Here is a 23102-nt window from a genome sequence, read left to right on the forward strand (position 1 = left end):
TCTTGTTATTATTCGATTGAATAATTTCCCATTTATGTTTATTATTATTTTTATAAAGAAATTACCATCTTTATCTTTTATTTCTTGGAAATTTTGATTGTATACTATTGGTGGTGTGTTTGGTTTTGTTGAAGTACAACAATACTGGTATTGTTTTGCAGTGGTCAATCATATCTTTTATTGTTAATGGCCATTCGTTTTGTTTTTGACATTTTATTTATAATCTGTTTTAGAGGCGTTTTCTTAGCGGTGGAAATCAAATTATAGTTTTTTAATATGGCATGTTTAGTTCTCTGTTCTATAGTGCTTATGTAAGCTTTGTATAGCAGGTTGTTTATTGGTGAGCAGCGAATTGTCCCGAAGGCTATTCAAATAGCTGAGTGGTATATCGTTTTTATTTTATTAGAAAAACCCATAATCAATTTTTGACATGATAACTGACATGATAATTACATAAATAGTGGTTTTAATGTGGCAGTTGAAACTGAATTGAATATTTAGTCTTTTAGAAATTGGTATTACTAACTGATCTATGTGCGTCCCATTTATAATTATTGGTTATAGTTATACCTAATATTTTTAACGATTTTCGTTTTTTAAATTGAAAGTACTAGCTACTTTGAAATTGCATTTCTTCTTGAGACAAACGTGTAATTATTTAGATTTATGTTTATTGACGTATTTCTTCTATTGTGTATTTTTATAATTGTATAGTCATCTGCGCATGCTGTAAATTTGAACGATTTGTGGTCGATCTATGATTCTATTGACTTTGGTATAGCAATTGCAAAAAGTATTACAGATATTGGTGATCCTTGTGGTGATCCAAGTGGTAAGGGTTGGGATTGTATGTTTTGAATTTCCAATCAACGAGTTCAGCTATGATTGTGTGAATTCCTATTTTGTCAAATGCTTTTGAAAAATCTATTTAAATTATTAAAAATTATCAGGATAGGGTAGTGGTAGTCAGATAATCTAGCGTTGCTACAGAGTCAGATACAGATTTTCCCTTTCTGAAGCCCATTTGACAACTATCGAGTAGTTGGCTATTGTTAACTAGCCACCATAGTCTTTTAGATATTATTTTATCTATTAACTTGGATAAACAGCTATTTAAAGATATAGGACGGTATGAAGGTATTTCTGTTTTGTTTGAGTCCGGTTTTAATATTGGTATAAAATTGCTTACTTTAAATTGCTGTGGAATGTGTGTGTTAATGATATTGTTGTAGAGTTTAAGTAGCCTTTGCTTACCATCATATCATATCATTAAGTAACTGATGCGGTCCCTACCTGGTGTTTTGCCTTTAAGTTGGTTTATGGCACTTTTCAATTCAATAATAGGAATATCGCATTCTAAGGGTTGGGTTAGAGCGGATGTACTGTGTCTTGTAGTTTAAGTTTTCTTTGTGTGATCTAAAGTAGGGTGGAAGTTATTATTAAGTGATGCATTCGACCAGAATTCACATAGGGCTTTCGAGATGTCATATTTGTTTGTATGGGTTTCGGTTGTATTGCAAGGGTTAATGGGACAATGGATCTGGGTGTTAGTTTTAAGGCCACAGAATCGATTGATGTTTTTCCATATTGTTGGAATTGGAGTTTGTGGATTTATGTCTGAAGTAAATTCGTGCAGGGCTTTGCATTTTTTTGTTTTATTTCTCGTTTGAGTATTGCGTTGGCTTTTTTGTAAGTTATTATATTGGCTGTATTTATATTGCGACACATGTTTTGCCTGGCTAATTTTTTCTTAGTTTTTGTAGATCGGTGTCCCACCAGGGGACTTGTTTGGATGAGTTTGGATGATATTGTGGTATGGGTAAATGAGCGCTGTGTCTTTTTTAAAGTCAAATTTGCTTTATTTTTCAATATCATTTTCAATTTTGTTTAAAGCTAACAAATTTTTTTTTACTTAGAGTTTAGACTTTTAACTATCTTTACAACTATAATATTCTATATTTTGTTTATTTAATATTTATTTGTTCATTTTTATTTACATTTAATAAATAAATTATGTAAAACAGTAAAGGGTATCTTATAGTCCTGGCACTTGACTACAGCGTTTCCTCTTGTTTTAGTATTATATAATACCTTATAGGGTCGGAAACGCTTCCTTCTACCTGTTACATACTTTTCAACGAATCTAGAATACCGTTTTACTCTACGCGTAACGGGTATAATAAAATATAAATATAATACTAAAACAAGGGGAAACTCTATAGTCGAGTACCGCGACTATAAGATACCCGTCACTGTTTTATATAAATTTAAAATATTAATCAAACGAAGGCATTGATAATAATATTATAGGCGCCACAGTTTTCCGCGTTTTGTGGGCGTTAGAGTGGACGTGGTCGGATGAAACTTAGTGGCAAGTTGCAGTGGCATCTCTTAAATACTTACTCTTAACCACAACGTTGTAGCTCTTATAGCGTTAGAGTGGGCGTGGCAGGATCAAGAATCTTCGTGGTTAATCTCAACTTTGTAGCTTTTATAGGGTCCGAGATTTTTGCATTTGATGGTTTTCGGGTTTTGTGGCTTTGTAGCTCTTATAGTTTCCGAGATTTTTGCATTTGTGGGTTTTCGGGTTTTGTGGCTTGATCGGAAAATAACTATTCGCATTGGGAGCATCATAAAACCCTACATGCTTAATCCGAACTTTCTATCAGTTATAGTTACCGAGATATCAGCTTTTCTAAAAAATGCGAAAACCGTCTTTTGAGCTTGGTGGGCGTATGGGTGGGCGTGGCCGGATATTAGTACCCTTATAATATGCGCTGGCATCTAAAGATTTTACATTTTGAATTTCAACTTTTTAGCTATAATATTTCCTGAGATTTCAGCGATTTTAGTTTTTCGCGATTTGTGGGCGTTAGAGTGGGCATGACAGGAGGCTGTAATACACTTGCGCTGCGTAGGGACCTTAAGAATCTTCGTGGCTTATCTCAACTTTGTATCTCTTATAGTTCCTAAGATCTCAGCGTTCGTACGGACAGATGGACGGACAGACTGACATGGATCAATCGAATTCGCTATTGATTTTGATCAAGAATATATATACTTTATATTGTCAGAGGAAGCATGTTGAGAAACTGATAGTAGCGTCACAAACCATGTGAGGCCTTATAACCTAAATTTCTACATAAATAGCGAAATAATGTTCCGATTTAAAAAATCTTTGGTTAATTGATAGATATTGACAAAAATAAGTTATACAAGGTCAAACGAAGGCATTTATAATAATACAGTTTCCCGCGGGTTGTGGGTGTTAGAGTGGGCGTGGCAGGATGCTGTAATAAACTTGCGCTGCGTAGGGACCTCAAGAATCTTCGTGCTTAATCTTAACTTTGTATCTCTTACAGTTTCTGAGATCTCAGCGTTCATACGGACACACGGACAGACGGGTAGTCGGACGGATAGACGAACATGGCTCAATCGTATTCGCTATTGATCCTGATCAAGAATATATATACTTTATAGGGTCGGAAACGCTTCCTTCTACCTGTTACATACTTTTCAACGAATGTAGTATACCGTTTTACTCTAAGAGTAACGGGTATAATAAAATATAAATTGTAATATGCACTAAAATTGAATACCCACTGTACCGAGTTCTTAAAGGGTACGCACTGTAACACTTTGTTGCAGTGTTTACATAATTCATGGCCCCGGTCATACCCTCCAAGTGGCCGAAATATGAACCGATCGCTATGGTTTAGGCCACTCGCAGAAAGTGCTAGCGTCGGCATAATTGCATGAACGGACCGCATGTGCATACCCCTCGCGCTCCTTACATAAGAGGGCATATGTTTATATACATAAGTACATAGATAGCCGTCTCTCTGCCACCGCCTGCGAGCAGCGCAGCAACGAGACTTAGCCTTAATTAGACATAAAAGAATATTGTAAAGACACAATCAATTCAAGCCTTGGAGCGGCGCCACTGCTGCTCCCTGTAATAAAGAATAAACCAAATACATAAAATTTGTTATATATGTAAGGTGGCATGGGTACAATCACCTCACAAGTTGGCACACCCATCCTTGACACAAACCACCCATCATTCCCACCCTTTGCTAATATGCTAAATTTGGACAGACGAGAAGTTTGCAGCGCCGAAGAAGATAAGAGAAGGGGAGTCGAGAAGTAGTCAAAAAAGCAAGTCGAACAAGCCAGTCGCAGAAGTCGTAATAAAGTTGAAAGTTGTCAAAAGTTGCGAAGTCGCGAATTTCTGTCGGTCATTGGAAATCTGTATTAACATTCATTTACCTGTTCGGCTATATACTTAATCGTATTCATATTAAATAAACCTATAATCTTACATGGAGGCTTAACCTATCCAAACAGCCAGTTAAACTATGTGCAACAATTAACTCTTTGTGAAATTGTTTAAGAAGTTGTGAAATTATGATGAGAACAAATAAAACAAGAGGAAACGCTATAGTCGAGTGCCGCGACCATAAGATACCCGTTACTGTTTTACAAAATTTTAAAATATTATTTTGCTAGTGGAAATTCACAAGGCGCCACCTATTGTCAGAGGAAGTATGTTGAGTATGCTTATAGTGACGTCACTGCCCATGTGAGGCCTTATAACTTAATTTCTTTATAAATAGCGAAATAATGTTCCAATTTTAAAAATCTTTGGTAAATCGATAGGTATTAACAGAAATAAGTTACACAAGGTCAAACGAAGGCATTCATAATAATATTATAGACGCCACAGTTTTCCGCGGTTTGTGGGCGTCAGAGTAGGCGTGGCCGGATGCAACTTCGTGGAAAGTTGCAAAGGCATCTCCTAAATACGTGATCCTAAACAAAATTATGTAGCTCTTAAAGCTTTTGAGATTTTTGCATTTTTGGTTGTTCAGGTTTTGTGGGCGTTAGAGTGGGCGTGGCTTGATCGAAAAAAACAATTCGCATTGGGAGCATAATAGAAACCTACATGCTTAATCCGAACTTTCTATCTCTTATAGTTACCGAGATATCAGCTTTTCTAGAAAATCCGAAAAATCTTTTGAGCCTTGTGGGCGTATGGGTGGGTGTGGCCGGATAGTAGTACCACTATAAGTTGCGCTGCCATTTAAAAATTATACTTTTTGAATTTCAACTTTCTAACTGCAATAGTTCCTGAGATTTCAGCAATTTTAGTTTTTGGCGATTTGTGGGCGTTAGAGTGGGCGGGGCAGGATGCTGTAATAAACTTGCGCTGTCCCGGGACCTCAAGAATCTTCATGCTTAATCTCAACTTTGTATCTGCTATAGTTCCTGAGATCTCAGCGTTCATACGGACGGACAGACGGACATGGCTCAATCGACTTCACTATTGATCCTGATCAAGAATATATATACTTTATAGGGTCGCAAAAGCTTCCTTCTATCTGTTACATACTTTTCAACGAATCTAGTATACCCTTTTACTCTACGAGTAACGGGTATAAAGAAGAAAAATACTGCGCAAAACAATAATTCTACGACATCAAAGAAGAATCCAGAAAAACTTAACGAAGATGTGCAAAACAGCACATTTCAATTAAATAGAAGGAGCATTGGCGAAAAAACATTCAATATAGGCGATCAAAGTAGTGAAAAAGAGACAACTATTGCAGAGCTCAAGCCGTTACATACACAATCTCAACTTGACGAAAGTTTGCCATTAAAATCGGACGAAGTTGACCAAGAATTTGCAGACAAAATGAGCAATATAAACTTTGAAGATTCACACACATTTGTGAACAACGGGGACTTGGCCAAACTAATAAAAATGATTGCAGAAAAATGTGAAATTGGTGAAAATAAAAGTGGTGTTTCGGTGGAAAGCTTTGCGAAAGTGGTTCCTAATTTTGACGGTGTCTCGATACCCATTAGGCAATGGTTGGTGAATTTTGACGAAAATGCAGAAGCTTACGAATTAAACGAGAAGCAAAAATACGTCAACGCCAGAAACAAAATGAGTGGAACAGCTAAATTGTTCCTCGAAACGGTTGCAGTATCAAACTATGAAGATTTGTGTGAAGTTTTAATTGACGAATTCGACAAACAGTTGAGTAGTGCGGAAATTCACAAAATGCTAAGAAACCGTAAAAAACGTGCGTCGGAAAATTTCCATGAATATGTTCTCCAGATGCGAAAGATTGCAGCACTGGGTCATATCGAGGATCAGTCGATAATAAGCTATATCGTAGATGGCTTATAGGTGCGTGATGACTTAAAATTTCCACTGTATAGTTCGACGTCATTTAAGGAGCTCAGAACTCGGTTTGAGTTGGCAGAGTCGGTTGTTAAAAGCAATTCGTTTAAACGTAAGCCGAATTTCGATCGCGCTGAAAAACAGGAAAATCCATTTAACCGAAAGCAACAGCATTGCTATAACTGTGGGTCCACTGACCATAAGATAACTGAGTGTAAGGGCGACCTAAAATGCTTCAAGTGCAACGGTGTGGGCCATATTGCCAAACATTGTCCAGACGTAAAGTCAAATGTGAATGTCGTGTTCAAAGAAAATCGCGTTAAGGAGATGCAAATCGGGAAAAATAAAATTATGTGCTTGATTGACACTGGAGCAGACGTTTCATTGATGCGGAAAGACAAATTTACAAAGGCGTTCGGTAATCGTGTACTACAAAAAATCTTTTCTAAAGCTGTTCGGTTTAGGCAACGTCGCAACCTCAGTGCTGGGTGAATTTTCGGACGCGGTTGAAGTTGATGGACTTATAACTACGCACACGTTTTTAGTTGTTCCGGACGCAAACCTTAAAGTTGACGTATTGGTCGGATACGATTTCCTAGAGAAATTCACTATAACTCTAACTAGCAGGGGTTATACCTTTGCGGCGACACAGATACAAAATAATGAAGAACCCTCCCAGTCAAATGTATTCAACGTGGTAAGCTCTACCGAAGATTTTGATATAAACGTAAATCCCAAACATGCGACTGCTGTGAAAGAAATGATATACAACTACAAGCCGAAAAGTAACCCTGAAGAATGCCCAATAAAACTAAGTATCATACCAAAGGACAGCATTGTCTTCCGTGAAAGTCCAAGTCGCTTGTCGATCCCTGAGCGAGAATTTGTTAGGAAACAAGTAGAGGAATGGCTAAGCAGTGGTATTATTCAACAAGCAAGGTAGTTCTGGCCAAAAAGAAAGAAGGAACGTACAGATTATGCGTAGACTACCGCAAATTAAACACTCTTGTTTTGAAAGATAGATTCTCCGTTCCCATCGTAGAGAAGGTCTTAGAGAAGATGCAAGCAGCCAAATTTTTTACAGTAATGGACCTAAGAAACGGTTTTTTCCATGTTGCAGTTGACGAGCAATGCCGAAAATACACGGCATTTGTTACAAAGGAAGGTCTTTACGAATTTAACAGAGCTCCTTTCGGATTCTGTAACTCACCGGCCGTCTTCGTTCGATATGTTAACTATATCTTCCAGAAGTTGATAAATGATGACATAATGGAGATATACGTAGATGACATAGTTGTGTTTGGTGATTCGGCGGAGCAATGCCTTAAAAACATGCAGATCGTCTTAAAGCAGGGTGAAAAGTTTGGCTTGGAAATCGAATGGTCAAAATGCCAATTCTTGAAGGAGAAGATAAGCTTTTTGGGACACGAAATAGAAAACTGACATGTTTGGCCAGGCCAAGAAAAAATAAAAGCTGTGCAAAATTTTCCAATACCCAAAAATATAAGAGGAGTACAGGCATTTCTTGGACTGACGGGGTATTTCCGAAAATTTATCCGAGAGTACGCATTAATGGCACTCACTGAACTCCTAAAGAAAGACGCAGAATTTAAAATCGATAGTTTGCAGATTCGAGCTGTAGAAAACCTGAAGGCGTCTTTAACAAGCGAGCCCTTCCTAAAAATTTTCAAACAGAATGCAAAGACTCAGCTGCACGTAGACGCGTCGAAGGATGGTTTTGGGGCAACACTTTTCCAGCAGCATGACAACAAGTGGCACCCTGTTATGTACTGGAGCAAGAAGACAACGCCGCAGGAGGAAAAATTACACAGCTACTTCTTAGAAGTGAAAGCCGCATATTTAGCAACAAAAATGATGAGGCATTATCTTATGGGGATCGAATTCGATCTCATCACTGATTGTGCTGCCTTTAAGATGACAACAACAAAGAAAGACGTCCCTCGTGAAGTAGTACAGTGGCTTATGTACCTTCAAAATTTTTCCATTAAAATAGAACATCGTGCTGGCACCAGAATGAAGCATGTAGACAGTCTTAGTCGATTCCCAGTCATGATCGTCACGTCAGAAGTCCAGTCGCAAATTCTAAGGGCGCAGAAAAAAGATGAACACCTATCAGCGGTAGCAGAGATCCTAAAGGAGAAGCCCTATGCGCAATACACAATGAAAAATAACTTAATTTACAAACAGGTTGCCGGAGCAGAGTTGCTTGCTATTCCAAAGTGTATGGAAAAAGAAATTATTCGAACTGCTCATAATTTTGGTCACATGGGATCAGAGAAAACAAAGCATGCAATTCAACAGGAGTACTTCATACCTCATTTAGACAAAAAAGTGACGGAAGTTATTGCAAATTGCATCGAGTGTATAACCCACAATAGAAAACTCGGAAAACAAGAAGATTACTTGCATTGCATAGACAAGGGAGATAAGCCGTTATCAACCCTCCACGTCGATCATCTAGGATCCTTAGATATAACGGCAAAGAAGTACAAGTACATATTCGCAGTTATTGATGGCTTTTCAAAATATACCTGGATATATCCCACTAAATCGACTGACGCTCAAGAAGTCATAAAACATCTCAGTTCATGGGTAGCCATTTTTGGAAACCCTCAGCGTATCATCAGCGACAAGGGGACTGCTTTTACGTCTAAACCTTTTAAGGAGTTCTGTGCTGACGGAAAGATTAAACACATCGAAAATACCACAGGGATCCCCAGAGGAAATGGGCAGATTGAAAGAGTCAACAGGGTTATCATTTCAGTATTGGCCAAAATGTCTACCGCCGAGCCATCGAAGTGGTATCAATACACTTCTCAGGTGCAACGGGCGATCAACGCGCACGTTCACTCTTCAACAAAATTTACTAAATTTGAAATTTTGTTTGGAGTTAAGATGAGAAATGAGTTAAATGCAGATTTGATCAGGAGGAACTACTGTCAGGCGTTCAAGACGAGCGCAACCGAATAAGAACAGAAGCTAGAAACCAGATCGAAAATGAGCAAGAAACGTACAAGCGGAACTTTGACAAAAAAAGGAAAGGCCACCACGGATATCAATTAGGTGACTTAGTCGCTATTAGAGTAACTCAATTCGTCAACGGGAAAAAGCTGTCAAACAAGTTTATAGGACCTTACGAAGTCATTAACGTAAAGCGGAACGGTCGATATGACGTTCAAAAATCTCAGTTCATGGGTAGCCATTTTTGGAAACCCTCAGCGTATCATCAGCGACAAGGGGACTGCTTTTACGTCTAAACCTTTTAAGGAGTTCTGTGCTGACGGAAAGATTAAACACATCGAAAATACCACAGGGATCCCCAGAGGAAATGGGCAGATTGAAAGAGTCAACAGGGTTATCATTTCAGTATTGGCCAAAATGTCTACCGCCGAGCCATCGAAGTGGTATCAATACACTTCTCAGGTGCAACGGGCGATCAACGCGCACGTTCACTCTTCAACAAAATTTACTAAATTTGAAATTTTGTTTGGAGTTAAGATGAGAAATGAGTTAAATGCAGATTTGATCAGGAGGAACTACTGTCAGGCGTTCAAGACGAGCGCAACCGAATAAGAACAGAAGCTAGAAACCAGATCGAAAATGAGCAAGAAACGTACAAGCGGAACTTTGACAAAAAAAGGAAAGGCCACCACGGATATCAATTAGGTGACTTAGTCGCTATTAGAGTAACTCAATTCGTCAACGGGAAAAAGCTGTCAAACAAGTTTATAGGACCTTACGAAGTCATTAACGTAAAGCGGAACGGTCGATATGACGTTCAAAAATCTGCAGAGTTCCAAGGCCCAAATCAGACGTCAACCGCTACTGATTCCATGAAATTGTGGCGTTTCTTTGGTTGTAGCGAAGACAAAGACGACGAGGACGAAGGATCATCTGGGTCAGATGATGATCAGGATGGCCGAGTGTAAGGTGGCATGGGTACAATCACCTCACAAGTTGGCACACCCATCCTTGACACAAACCACCCATCATTCCCACCCTTTGCTAATATGCTAAATTTGGACAGATGAGAAGTTTGCAGCGCCGAAGAAGAAAATAGAAGGAGAGTCGAGAAGTAGTCAAAAAAGCAAGTCGAAGAAGCCAGTCGCAGAAGTCGTAATAAAGTTGAAAGTTGTCAAAAGTTGCGAAGTCGCGAATTTCTGTCGGTCATTGGAAATCTGTATTAACATTCATTTACCTGTTCGGCTATATACTTAATCGTATTCATATTAAATAAACCTATAATCTTATAATAAATCTTACATATATTTCATGGCGATCCTGCCATATAAATGTTTAAAAATATAATACTAAAACAAGAGGAAACTCTATAGTGGAGTGCCGCGACTATAAGATACCCGTTACTGTTTTACATAATTTTAAAATATTAATTTCGCTAGTGGAAATTCACAAGGCGCCACCTATTGTCAGAGGAAGCATGTTGAGCAACTGATAGTAATGTCACAAAAAAAAATCTTTGGTTAATTGATAGATATTAACAAAAATAGGTTATACAAGGTCAAACGAAGGCATTTCTAATAATATTATAAGCGCCACAGTTTTCCGCGGCTTGTGGGCGTTAGAGTGGACGTGGCCTTATGAAACGTAGTGGCAAGTTGCAGTGGCATCTCTTAAATATGTATTCTCAACCACAACTTTATAGCTCTTATAGTTTCCGAAATTTTTGCATTTGTGGGTTTTCGTGTTTTGTGGGCGTTAGAGTGGACGTGGATTGATCGGAAAATAACAATTCGCATTGGGAGCATTGTAAAACCCTACATGCTTTATCCAAACTTTCTGTCATTTATAGTTACCGAGATATCCGCTTTTCTAGAAAATACGAAAACCGTCGTTTGAGTTTGGTGGGCGTATGGGTGGGTGTGGCTGAATAATAGTACCCTTTTAAGATGCGCAGGCATCTAAAGATTTTACATTCTGAATTTCAACTTTCTACCTATAATATATCTTGAGATTTCAGCGATTTTTGTTTTTCGCGATTTGTGTGCGTTAGAGTGGGCGTGGCAGGATGATGTAATAAACTTGCGCTGCGTAGGGACCCCAAGAATCTTCGTGGTTAATATCAACTTTGTATCTCTTATAGTTCCTGAGATCTCAGCGTTCATACGGACAGACGGACAGACGGGCAGACAGACGGACATGGCTCAATCGAATTCACTATTAATCCTGATCAAGAACATTTATACTTTATATTGTCAGAGGAAGCATGTTGAGTAACTGATAGTAACGTCACAAGCCATGTGAGGCCTTATAACCTAAATTTCTTCATAAATAGCGAAATAATGTTCCGATTTAAAAAATCTTTGGTTAATCGATAGATATTAATAAAAATAAGTTATACAAGGTCAAACGAAGGAATTTATAATAATATTATAAGCGCCACAGTTTTCCGCGGCTTGTGGGCGTTAGAGTGGGTGTGGTCGGATGAAACTTAGTGGCAAGTTGCAGTGGCATCTCTTAAATACGTATTCTTAACCACAACTTTGTAGCTCTTATAGTTTCCGAAATTTTTGCATTTGTGGGTTTTCGTGTTTTGTGGGCGTTAGAGTGGGCATGGATTGATCGGAAAATAACAATTCGCATTGGGAGCATCATAAAACCCTACATGCTTAATCAAAACTTTCTGTCATTTATAGTTACCGAGATATCAGCTTTTCTAGAAAATACGAAAACCGTCGTTTGAGTTTGGTGGGCGTATGGGTGGGCGTGGCCGGATATTAGTACCCTTATAATATGCGCTGGCATCTAAAGATTTTACATTTTGAATTTCAACTTTTTAGCTATAATATTTCCTGAGATTTCAGCGATTTTAGTTTTTCGCGATTTGTGGGCGTTAGAGTGGGCATGACAGGAGGCTGTAATACACTTGCGCTGCGTAGGGACCTTAAGAATCTTCGTGGCTTATCTCAACTTTGTATCTCTTATAGTTCCTAAGATCTCAGCGTTCGTACGGACAGATGGACGGACAGACTGACATGGATCAATCGAATTCGCTATTGATTTTGATCAAGAATATATATACTTTATATTGTCAGAGGAAGCATGTTGAGAAACTGATAGTAGCGTCACAAACCATGTGAGGCCTTATAACCTAAATTTCTACATAAATAGCGAAATAATGTTCCGATTTAAAAAATCTTTGGTTAATTGATAGATATTGACAAAAATAAGTTATACAAGGTCAAACGAAGGCATTTATAATAATACAGTTTCCCGCGGGTTGTGGGTGTTAGAGTGGGCGTGGCAGGATGCTGTAATAAACTTGCGCTGCGTAGGGACCTCAAGAATCTTCGTGCTTAATCTTAACTTTGTATCTCTTACAGTTTCTGAGATCTCAGCGTTCATACATACGCTTCAGAGGAAGCATGTTGAGAAACTGATAGTAGCGTCACAAACCATGTGAGGCCTTATAACCTAAATTTCTACATAAATAGCGAAATAATGTTCCGATTTAAAAAATCTTTGGTTAATTGATAGATATTGACAAAAATAAGTTATACAAGGTCAAACGAAGGCATTTATAGTAATACAGTTTCCCGCGGGTTGTGGGTGTTAGAGTGGGCGTGGCAGGATGCTGTAATAAACTTGCGCTGCGTAGGGACCTCAAGAATCTTCGTGCTTAATCTTAACTTTGTATCTCTTACAGTTTCTGAGATCTCAGCGTTCATACGGACACACGGACAGACGGGTAGTCGGACGGATAGACGAACATGGCTCAATCGTATTCGCTATTGATCCTGATCAAGAATATATATACTTTATAGGGTCGGAAACGCTTCCTTCTACCTGTTACATACTTTTCAACGAATGTAGTATACCGTTTTACTCTAAGAGTAACGGGTATAATAAAATATAAATTGTAATATGCACTAAAATTGAATACCCACTGTACCGAGTTCTTAAAGGGTACGCACTGTAACACTTTGTTGCAGTGTTTACATAATTCATGGCCCCGGTCATACCCTCCAAGTGGCCGAAATATGAACCGATCGCTATGGCTTAGGCCACTCGCAGAAAGTGCTAGCGTCGGCATAATTGCATGAACGGACCGCATGTGCATACCCCTCGCGCTCCTTACATAAGAGGGCATATGTTTATATACATAAGTACATAGATAGCCGTCTCTCTGCCACCGCCTGCGAGCAGCGCAGCAACGAGACTTAGCCTTAATTAGACATAAAAGAATATTGTAAAGACACAATCAATTCAAGCCGTGGAGCGGCGCCACTGCTGCTCCCTGTAATAAAGAATAAACCAAATACATAAAATTTGTTATATATGTAAGGTGGCATGGGTACAATCACCTCACAAGTTGGCACACCCATCCTTGACACAAACCACCCATCATTCCCACCCTTTGCTAATATGCTAAATTTGGACAGATGAGAAGTTTGCAGCGCCGAAGAAGATAAGAGAAGGGGAGTCGAGAAGTAGTCAAAAAAGCAAGTCGAACAAGCCAGTCGCAGAAGTCGTAATAAAGTTGAAAGTTGTCAAAAGTTGCGAAGTCGCGAATTTCTGTCGGTCATTGGAAATCTGTATTAACATTCATTTACCTGTTCGGCTATATACTTAATCGTATTCATATTAAATAAACCTATAATCTTACATGGAGGCTTAACCTATCCAAACAGCCAGTTAAATGAACTATGTGCAACAATTAACTCTTTGTGAAATTGTTTAAGAAGTTGTGAAATTATGATGAGAACAAATAAAACAAGAGGAAACGCTATAGTCGAGTGCCGCGACCATAAGATACCCGTTACTGTTTTACAAAATTTTAAAATATTATTTTGCTAGTGGAAATTCACAAGGCGCCACCTATTGTCAGAGGAAGTATGTTGAGTATGCTTATAGTGACGTCACTGCCCATGTGAGGCCTTATAACTTAATTTCTTTATAAATAGCGAAATAATGTTCCAATTTTAAAAATCTTTGGTAAATCGATAGGTATTAACAGAAATAAGTTACACAAGGTCAAACGAAGGCATTCATAATAATATTATAGACGCCACAGTTTTCCGCGGTTTGTGGGCGTCAGAGTAGGCGTGGCCGGATGCAACTTCGTGGAAAGTTGCAAAGGCATCTCCTAAATACGTGATCCTAAACAAAATTATGTAGCTCTTAAAGCTTTTGAGATTTTTGCATTTTTGGTTGTTCAGGTTTTGTGGGCGTTAGAGTGGGCGTGGCTTGATCGAAAAAAACAATTCGCATTGGGAGCATAATAGAAACCTACATGCTTAATCCGAACTTTCTATCTCTTATAGTTACCGAGATATCAGCTTTTCTAGAAAATCCGAAAAATCTTTTGAGCCTTGTGGGCGTATGGGTGGGTGTGGCCGGATAGTAGTACCACTATAAGTTGCGCTGCCATTTAAAAATTATACTTTTTGAATTTCAACTTTCTAACTGCAATAGTTCCTGAGATTTCAGCAATTTTAGTTTTTGGCGATTTGTGGGCGTTAGAGTGGGCGGGGCAGGATGCTGTAATAAACTTGCGCTGTCCCGGGACCTCAAGAATCTTCATGCTTAATCTCAACTTTGTATCTGCTATAGTTCCTGAGATCTCAGCGTTCATACGGACGGACAGACGGACATGGCTCAATCGACTTCACTATTGATCCTGATCAAGAATATATATACTTTATAGGGTCGCAAAAGCTTCCTTCTATCTGTTACATACTTTTCAACGAATCTAGTATACCCTTTTACTCTACGAGTAACGGGTATAAAGAAGAACAAGAGGAAACGCTATAGTCGAGTGCCGCGACTATAAGATACCCGTTACTGTTTTACACAATTTTAAAATATTAATTTTGCTAGTGGAAATTCACAAGGCGCCACCTATTGTCAGAGGAAGTATGTTGAGTATGCTTATAGTGACGTCACTTCCCATGTGAGGCCTTATAACCTTAATTTTTTCATAAATAGCGCAATAATGTTCCGATTTGAAAAACCTTTGGTAAATCGATAGATATTAACAGAAATAAGTTATACAAGGTCAAACAAAGGCATTCATAATAATATTATAGACGCCACAGTTTTCCGCGGTTTGTAGGCGTTAGAGTGGGCGTGGCCTAATGCAACTTCGTGGCAAGTTGCAGAGGCATCTACTAAATATGTTTTTCTAAGCAAAATTGTGTAGCTTTTATAGTTTTTGAGATTTTTGCATTTTTGGTTTTTCGGATTTTGTGGGCGTTAGAGTGGGCGTGGCTTGATCGGAAAAAAACAATTCGCATTGGGAGCATCATAGAAACCTACATGCTTAATCCGAACTTTCTATTACGAATAGTTACCGAGATATCAGCTTTTCTAGAAAATCCGAAAACCGTCTTTTGAGCCTTGTGGGCGTATGGGTGGGTGAGGCCGGATAGTAGTACTACTATAAGATGCGCTGTCATCTAAAGATTATACTTTCTGAATTTCAACTTTCTAACTGCAATAGTTCCTATGATTTCAGTAATTTTAGTTTTTTGCGATTTGTGGGCGTCAGAGTGGGCGTGGCAGGATGCTGTAATAAACTTGCGCTGTCCCGGGACCTCAAGAATCTTCATGTTTAATCTCAACTTTGTATCTGCTATAGTTCCTGAGATCTCAGCGTTCATACGGACGGACGGACGGACGGACGGACGGACGGACGGACGGACGGACGGACGGACGGACGGACGGACGGACGGACGGACAGACGGACATGGCTCAATCGACTTCGCTATTGATCCTGATCAAGAATATATATACTTTATAGGGTCGCAAAAGCTTCCTTCTATCTGTTACATACTTTTCAACGAATCTAGTATACCCTTTTACTCTACGAGTAACGGGTATAAAAATACTGCGCAAAACAATAATTCTACGACATCAAAGAAGAATCCAGAAAAACTTAACGAAGATGTGCAAAACAGCACATTTCAATTAAATAGAAGGAGCATTGGCGAAAAAACATTCAATATAGGCGATCAAAGTAGTGAAAAAGAGACAACTATTGCAGAGCTCAAGCCGTTACATACACAATCTCAACTTGACGAAAGTTTGCCATTAAAATCGGACGAAGTTGACCAAGAATTTGCAGACAAAATGAGCAATATAAACTTTGAAGATTCACACACATTTGTGAACAACGGGGACTTGGCCAAACTAATAAAAATGATTGCAGAAAAATGTGAAATTGGTGAAAATAAAAGTGGTGTTTCGGTGGAAAGCTTTGCGAAAGTGGTTCCTAATTTTGACGGTGTCTCGATACCCATTAGGCAATGGTTGGTGAATTTTGACGAAAATGCAGAAGCTTACGAATTAAACGAGAAGCAAAAATACGTCAACGCCAGAAACAAAATGAGTGGAACAGCTAAATTGTTCCTCGAAACGGTTGCAGTATCAAACTGTGAAGATTTGTGTGAAGTTTTAATTGACGAATTCGACAAACAGTTGAGTAGTGCGGAAATTCACAAAATGCTAAGAAACCGTAAAAAACGTGCGTCGGAAAATTTCCATGAATATGTTCTCCAGATGCGAAAGATTGCAGCACTGGGTCATATCGAGGATCAGTCGATAATAAGCTATATCGTAGATGGCTTATAGGTGCGTGATGACTTAAAATTTCCACTGTATAGTTCGACGTCATTTAAGGAGCTCAGAACTCGGTTTGAGTTGGCAGAGTCGGTTGTTAAAAGCAATTCGTTTAAACGTAAGCCGAATTTCGATCGCGCTGAAAAACAGGAAAATCCATTTAACCGAAAGCAACAGCATTGCTATAGCTGTGGGTCCACTGACCATAAGATAACTGAGTGTAAGGGCGACCTAAAATGCTTCAAGTGCAACGGTGTGGGCCATATTGCCAAACATTGTCCAGACGTAAAGTCAAATGTGAATGTCGTGTTCAAAGAAAATCGCGTTAAGGAGATGCAAATCGGGAAAAATAAAATTATGTGCTTGATTGACACTGGAGCAGACGTTTCATTGATGCGGAAAGACAAATTTACAAAGGCGTTCGGTAATCGTGTACTACAAAAATCTTTTCTAAAGCTGTTCGGTTTAGGCAACGTCGCAACCTCAGTGCTGGGTGAATTTTCGGACGCGGTTGAAGTTGATGGACTTATAACTACGCACACGTTTTTAGTTGTTCCGGACGCAAACCTTAAAGTTGACGTATTGGTCGGATACGATTTCCTAGAGAAATTCACTATAACTCTAACTAGCAGGGGTTATACCTTTGCGGCGACACAGATACAAAATAATGAAGAACCCTCCCAGTCTAATGTATTCAACGTGGTAAGCTTTACCGAAGATTTTGATATAAACGTAAATCCCAAACATGCGACTGCTGTGAAAGAAATGATATACAACTACAAGCCGAAAAGTAACCCTGAAGAATGCCCAATAAAACTAAGTATCTTACCAAAGGACAGCATTGTCTTCCGTGAAAGTCCAAGTCGCTTGTCGATCCCTGAGCGAGAATTTGTTAGGAAACAAGTAGAGGAATGGCTAAGCAGTGGTATTATTCAACAAGCAAGGTAGTTCTGGCCAAAAAGAAAGAAGGAACGTACAGATTATGCGTAGACTACCGCAAATTAAACACTCTTGTTTTAAAAGATAGATTCTCCGTTCCCATCGTAGAGGAGGTCTTAGAGAAGATGCAAGCAGCCAAATTTTTTACAGTAATGGACCTAAGAAACGGTTTTTTCCATGTTGCAGTTGACGAGCAATGCCGAAAATACACGGCATTTGTTACAAAGGAAGGTCTTTACGAATTTAACAGAGCTCCTTTCGGATTCTGTAACTCACCGGCCGTCTTCGTTCGATATGTTAACTATATCTTCCAGAAGTTAATAAATGATGGCATAATGGAGATATACGTAGATGACATAGTTGTGTTTGGTGATTCGGCGGAGCAATGCCTTAAAAACATGCAGATCGTCTTAAAGCAGGGTGAAAAGTTTGGCTTGGAAATCGAATGGTCAAAATGCCAATTCTTGAAGGAGATTGATTTCCAGTCATGATCGTCACGTCAGAAGTCCAGTCGCAAATTCTAAGGGCGCAGAAAAAAGATGAACACCTATCAGCGGTAGCAGAGATCCTAAAGGAGAAGCCCTATGCGTAATACACAATGAAAAATAACTTAATTTACAAACAGGTTGCCGGAGCAGAGTTGCTTGCTATTCCAAAGTGTATGGAAAAAGAAATTATTCGAACTGCTCATAATTTTGGTCACATGGGATCAGAGAAAACAAAGCATGCAATTCAACAGGAGTACTTCATACCTCATTTAGACAAAAAAGTGACGGAAGTTATTGCAAATTGCATCGAGTGTATAACCCACAATAGAAAACTCGGAAAACAAGAAGATTACTTGCATTGCATAGACAAGGGAGATAAGCCGTTATCAACCCTCCACGTCGATCATCTAGGATCCTTAGATATAACGGCAAAGAAGTACAAGTACATATTCGCAGTTATTGATGGCTTTTCAAAATATACCTGGATATATCCCACTAAACCGACTGACGCTCAAGAAGTCATAAAACATCTCAGTTCATGGGTAGCCATTTTTGGAAACCCTCAGCGTATCATCAGCGACAAGGGGACTGCTTTTACGTCTAAACCTTTTAAGGAGTTCTGTGCTGACGGAAAGATTAAACACATCGAAAATACCACAGGGATCCCCAGAGGAAATGGGCAGATTGAAAGAGTCAACAGGGTTATCATTTCAGTATTGGCCAAAATGTCTACCGCCGAGCCATCGAAGTGGTATCAATACACTTCTCAGGTGCAACGGGCGACCAACGCGCACGTTCACTCTTCAACAAAATTTACTAAATTTGAAATTTTGTTTGGAGTTAAGATGAGAAATGAGTTAAATGCAGATTTGGTCAACATCCTTCAGGAGGAACTACTGTCAGGCGTTCAAGACGAGCGCAACCGAATAAGAACAGAAGCTAGAAACCAGATCGAAAATGAGCAAGAAACGTACAAGCGGAACTTTGACAAAAAAAGGAAAGGCCACCACGGATATCAATTAGGTGACTTAGTCGCTATTAGAGTAACTCAATTCGTCAACGGGAAAAAGCTGTCAAACAAGTTTATAGGACCTTACGAAGTCATTAACGTAAAGCGGAACGGTCGATATGACGTTCAAAAATCTGCAGAGTTCCAAGGCCCAAATCAGACGTCAACCGCTACTGATTCCATGAAATTGTGGCGTTACTTTGGTAGTAGCGAAGACAAAGACGACGAGGACGAAGGATCATCTGGGTCAGATGATGATCAGGATGGCCGAGTGTAAGGTGGCATGCGTACAATCACCTCACAAGTTGGCACACCCATCCTTGACACAAACCACCCATCATTCCCACCCTTTGCTAATATGCTAAATTTGGACAGATGAGAAGTTTGCAGCGCCGAAGAAGAAAATAGAAGGAGAGTCGAGAAGTAGTCAAAAAAGCAAGTCGAAGAAGCCAGTCGCAGAAGTCGTAATAAAGTTGAAAGTTGTCAAAAGTTGCGAAGTCGCGAATTTCTGTCGGTCATTGGAAATCTGTATTAACATTCATTTACCTGTTCGGCTATATACTTAATCGTATTCATATTAAATAAACCTATAATCTTATAATAAATCTTACATATATTTCATGGCGATCCTGCCATATAAATGTTTAAAAATATAATACTAAAACAAGAGGAAACTCTATAGTGGAGTGCCGCGACTATAAGATACCCGTTACTGTTTTACATAATTTTAAAATATTAATTTCGCTAGTAGAAATTCACAAGGCGCCACCTATTGTCAGAGGAAGCATGTTGAGCAACTGATAGTAATGTCACAAACCATGTGAGGCCTTATAACCTAAATTTCTTCATAAGTAGCGAAATAAAGTTCCGATTTAAAAAATTATTGGTTAATTGATATATATTAACAAAAATTAGTTATACAAGGTCAAACGAAGGCATTTATAATAATATTATAAGCGCCACAGTTTTCCGCGGCTTGTGGGCGTTAGAGCGGGCGTGGCTTGATCGGAAAAAACAATTCGCATTGGGAGCATAATAGAAACCTACATGCTTAATCCAAACTTTCTATAATTTATAGTTATCGAGATATCAGCTTTCTTAAGAACTTTCTAGCTATAATATTTCCTGAGATTTTAGCGATTTTAGTTTTTCGCGATTTGTAAGCGTAAGAGTAGGCGTGACAGGATGCTGTAATAAACTTGCGCTGCGTATGAAGCTCAAGAATCTTCGTGATTAATCTCAACTTTGTATCTCTTATTGTTCCTGAGATCTTATTGTTCCTGAGAACAGACGGACAGACGGACAGACGGGCAGATGGACGGACAGACGGACATGGCTGAATCGAATTTGTTATTGATCCTGATCAAGAACATACGAGTGTGTTCAAAAAAGTAAGGTGACTCTTCAAATTTCGCGAATTTCAAATTTTTCGATTATCGAAACCTTTTAGAAGTTATACGAGGTGTGTTCAAAAAGTAAGGTGACTTTTCAAATTTCAAATTTTTCGATTATCTTCAGTTTTGGGAACAAGAAAAAGTCACATGGGGCCAAATCCGGTGAATATGGTGGCTGAGGCATTATTGTGGTGTTGTTTTTGGCCAAAAAATCCAAATCCTTTGATCCATATTTTTCGATAGCAAAAAATCGCCGAGCTCGCAAAACAACTTGTAACTTTACGCCTCTCACAACCAAACAAAAGAGGATGTTCCATTGAAACTTGGTACAGATGTTAGGGAAGAGTGTACCAATATAACAAAACAAAAAAATCGATAATCGAAAAATTTGAAATTCGCGAAATTTGAAGAGTCACCTTACTTTTTGAACACACCTCGTATATACTTTATATTGTCAGAGGAAGCATGTTGACTAACTGATAGTAACGTCAAAAACCATGTGAGGCCTTATAACCTAAATTTCTTCATAAATAGCGAAATATTGTTCCGATTTAAAAAATCTTTGGTTAATTGATAGATATTAACAAAAATAGGTTATACAAGGTCAAACGAAGGCATTTCTAATAATATTATAAGCGCCACAGTTTTCCGCGGCTTGTGGGCGTTAGAGTGGACGTGGCCTTATGAAACGTAGTGGCAAGTTGCAGTGGCATCTCTTAAATATGTATTCTCAACCACAACTTTATAGCTCTTATAGTTTCCGAAATTTTTGCATTTGTGGGTTTTCGTGTTTTGTGGGCGTTAGAGTGGACGTGGATTGATCGGAAAATAACAATTCGCATTGGGAGCATTGTAAAACCCTACATGCTTTATCCAAACTTTCTGTCATTTATAGTTACCGAGATATCAGCTTTTCTAGAAAATACGAAAACCGTCGTTTTAGTTTGGTGGGCGTATGGGTGGGTGTGGCTGAATAATAGTACCCTTTTAAGATGCGCAGGCATCTAAAGATTTTACATTCTGAATTTCAACTTTCTACCTATAATATATCTTGAGATTTCAGCGATTTTTGTTTTTCGCGATTTGTGTGCGTTAGAGTGGGCGTGGCAGGATGATGTAATAAACTTGCGCTGCGTAGGGACCCCAAGAATCTTCGTGGTTAATATCAACTTTGTATCTCTTATAGTTCCTGAGATCTCAGCGTTCATACGGACAGACGGACAGACGGGCAGACAGACGGACATGGCTCAATCGAATTCACTATTAATCCTGATCAAGAACATTTATACTTTATATTGTCAGAGGAAGCATGTTGAGTAACTGATAGTAACGTCACAAGCCATGTGAGGCCTTATAAACCTAAATTTCTTCATAAATAGCGAAATAATGTTCCGATTTAAAAAATCTTTGGTTAATCGATAGATATTAATAAAAATAAGTTATACAAGGTCAAACGAAGGAATTTATAATAATATTATAAGCGCCACAGTTTTCCGCGGCTTGTGGGCGTTAGAGTGGGTGTGGTCGGATGAAACTTAGTGGCAAGTTGCAGTGGCATCTCTTAAATACGTATTCTTAACCACAACTTTATAGCTCTTATAGTTTCCGAAATTTTTGCATTTGTGGGTTTTCGTGTTTTGTGGGCGTTAGAGTGGGCATGGATTGATCGGAAAATAACAATTCGCATTGGGAGCATCATAAAACCCTACATGCTTAATCAAAACTTTCTGTCATTTATGGTTACCGAGATATCAGCTTTTCTAGAAAATACGAAAACCGTCGTTTGAGTTTGGTGGGCGTATGGGTGGGCGTGGCCGGATATTAGTACCCTTATAATATGCGCTGGCATCTAAAGATTTTACATTTTGAATTTCAACTTTTTAGCTATAATATTTCCTGAGATTTCAGCGATTTTAGTTTTTCGCGATTTGTGGGCGTTAGAGTGGGCGTGGCAGGATGCTGTAATAAACTTGAGCTGCGTAGGGAGCTCAAGAATCTTCGTGGTTAATCTCAACTTGGTATCTCTTATTGTTCCTGAGATCTCAGCGTTCATACGGACATACGGACAGACGGGCAGACAGACGGACATGGCTCAATCGAATTCGCTATTGATCCTGATCAAGAACATATATACTTTATATTGTTAGAGAATTCATGTTGAGTAACTGATAGTAACGTCACAAACCATGTGAGGCCTTATAACCTAAATTTCTTCATAAATAGCGAAATAATGTTCCGATTTAAAAAATCTTTTGTTAATTGATAGATATTAATAAAAATAAGTTATGCAAGGTCAAACGAAGGCATTTATAATAATATAATAGACGCCAAAGTTTTCCGCGATTTGTGGGAGTTAGAGTAGGCGTGGCAGGATGCTCTAATAAACTTGCGCTGCGTAGGGAGCTCAAGAATCTTCGTGGTTAATCTCAACATTGTATCTCTTATAGTTCCAGAGATCTCAGCGTTCATACGGACAGACGGGC

This window comes from Drosophila eugracilis, unplaced genomic scaffold (assembly GCF_018153835.1).
Source record: "Drosophila eugracilis isolate 14026-0451.02 unplaced genomic scaffold, ASM1815383v1 contig_1904, whole genome shotgun sequence".
NCBI lineage: Eukaryota > Metazoa > Arthropoda > Insecta > Diptera > Drosophilidae > Drosophila > Drosophila eugracilis.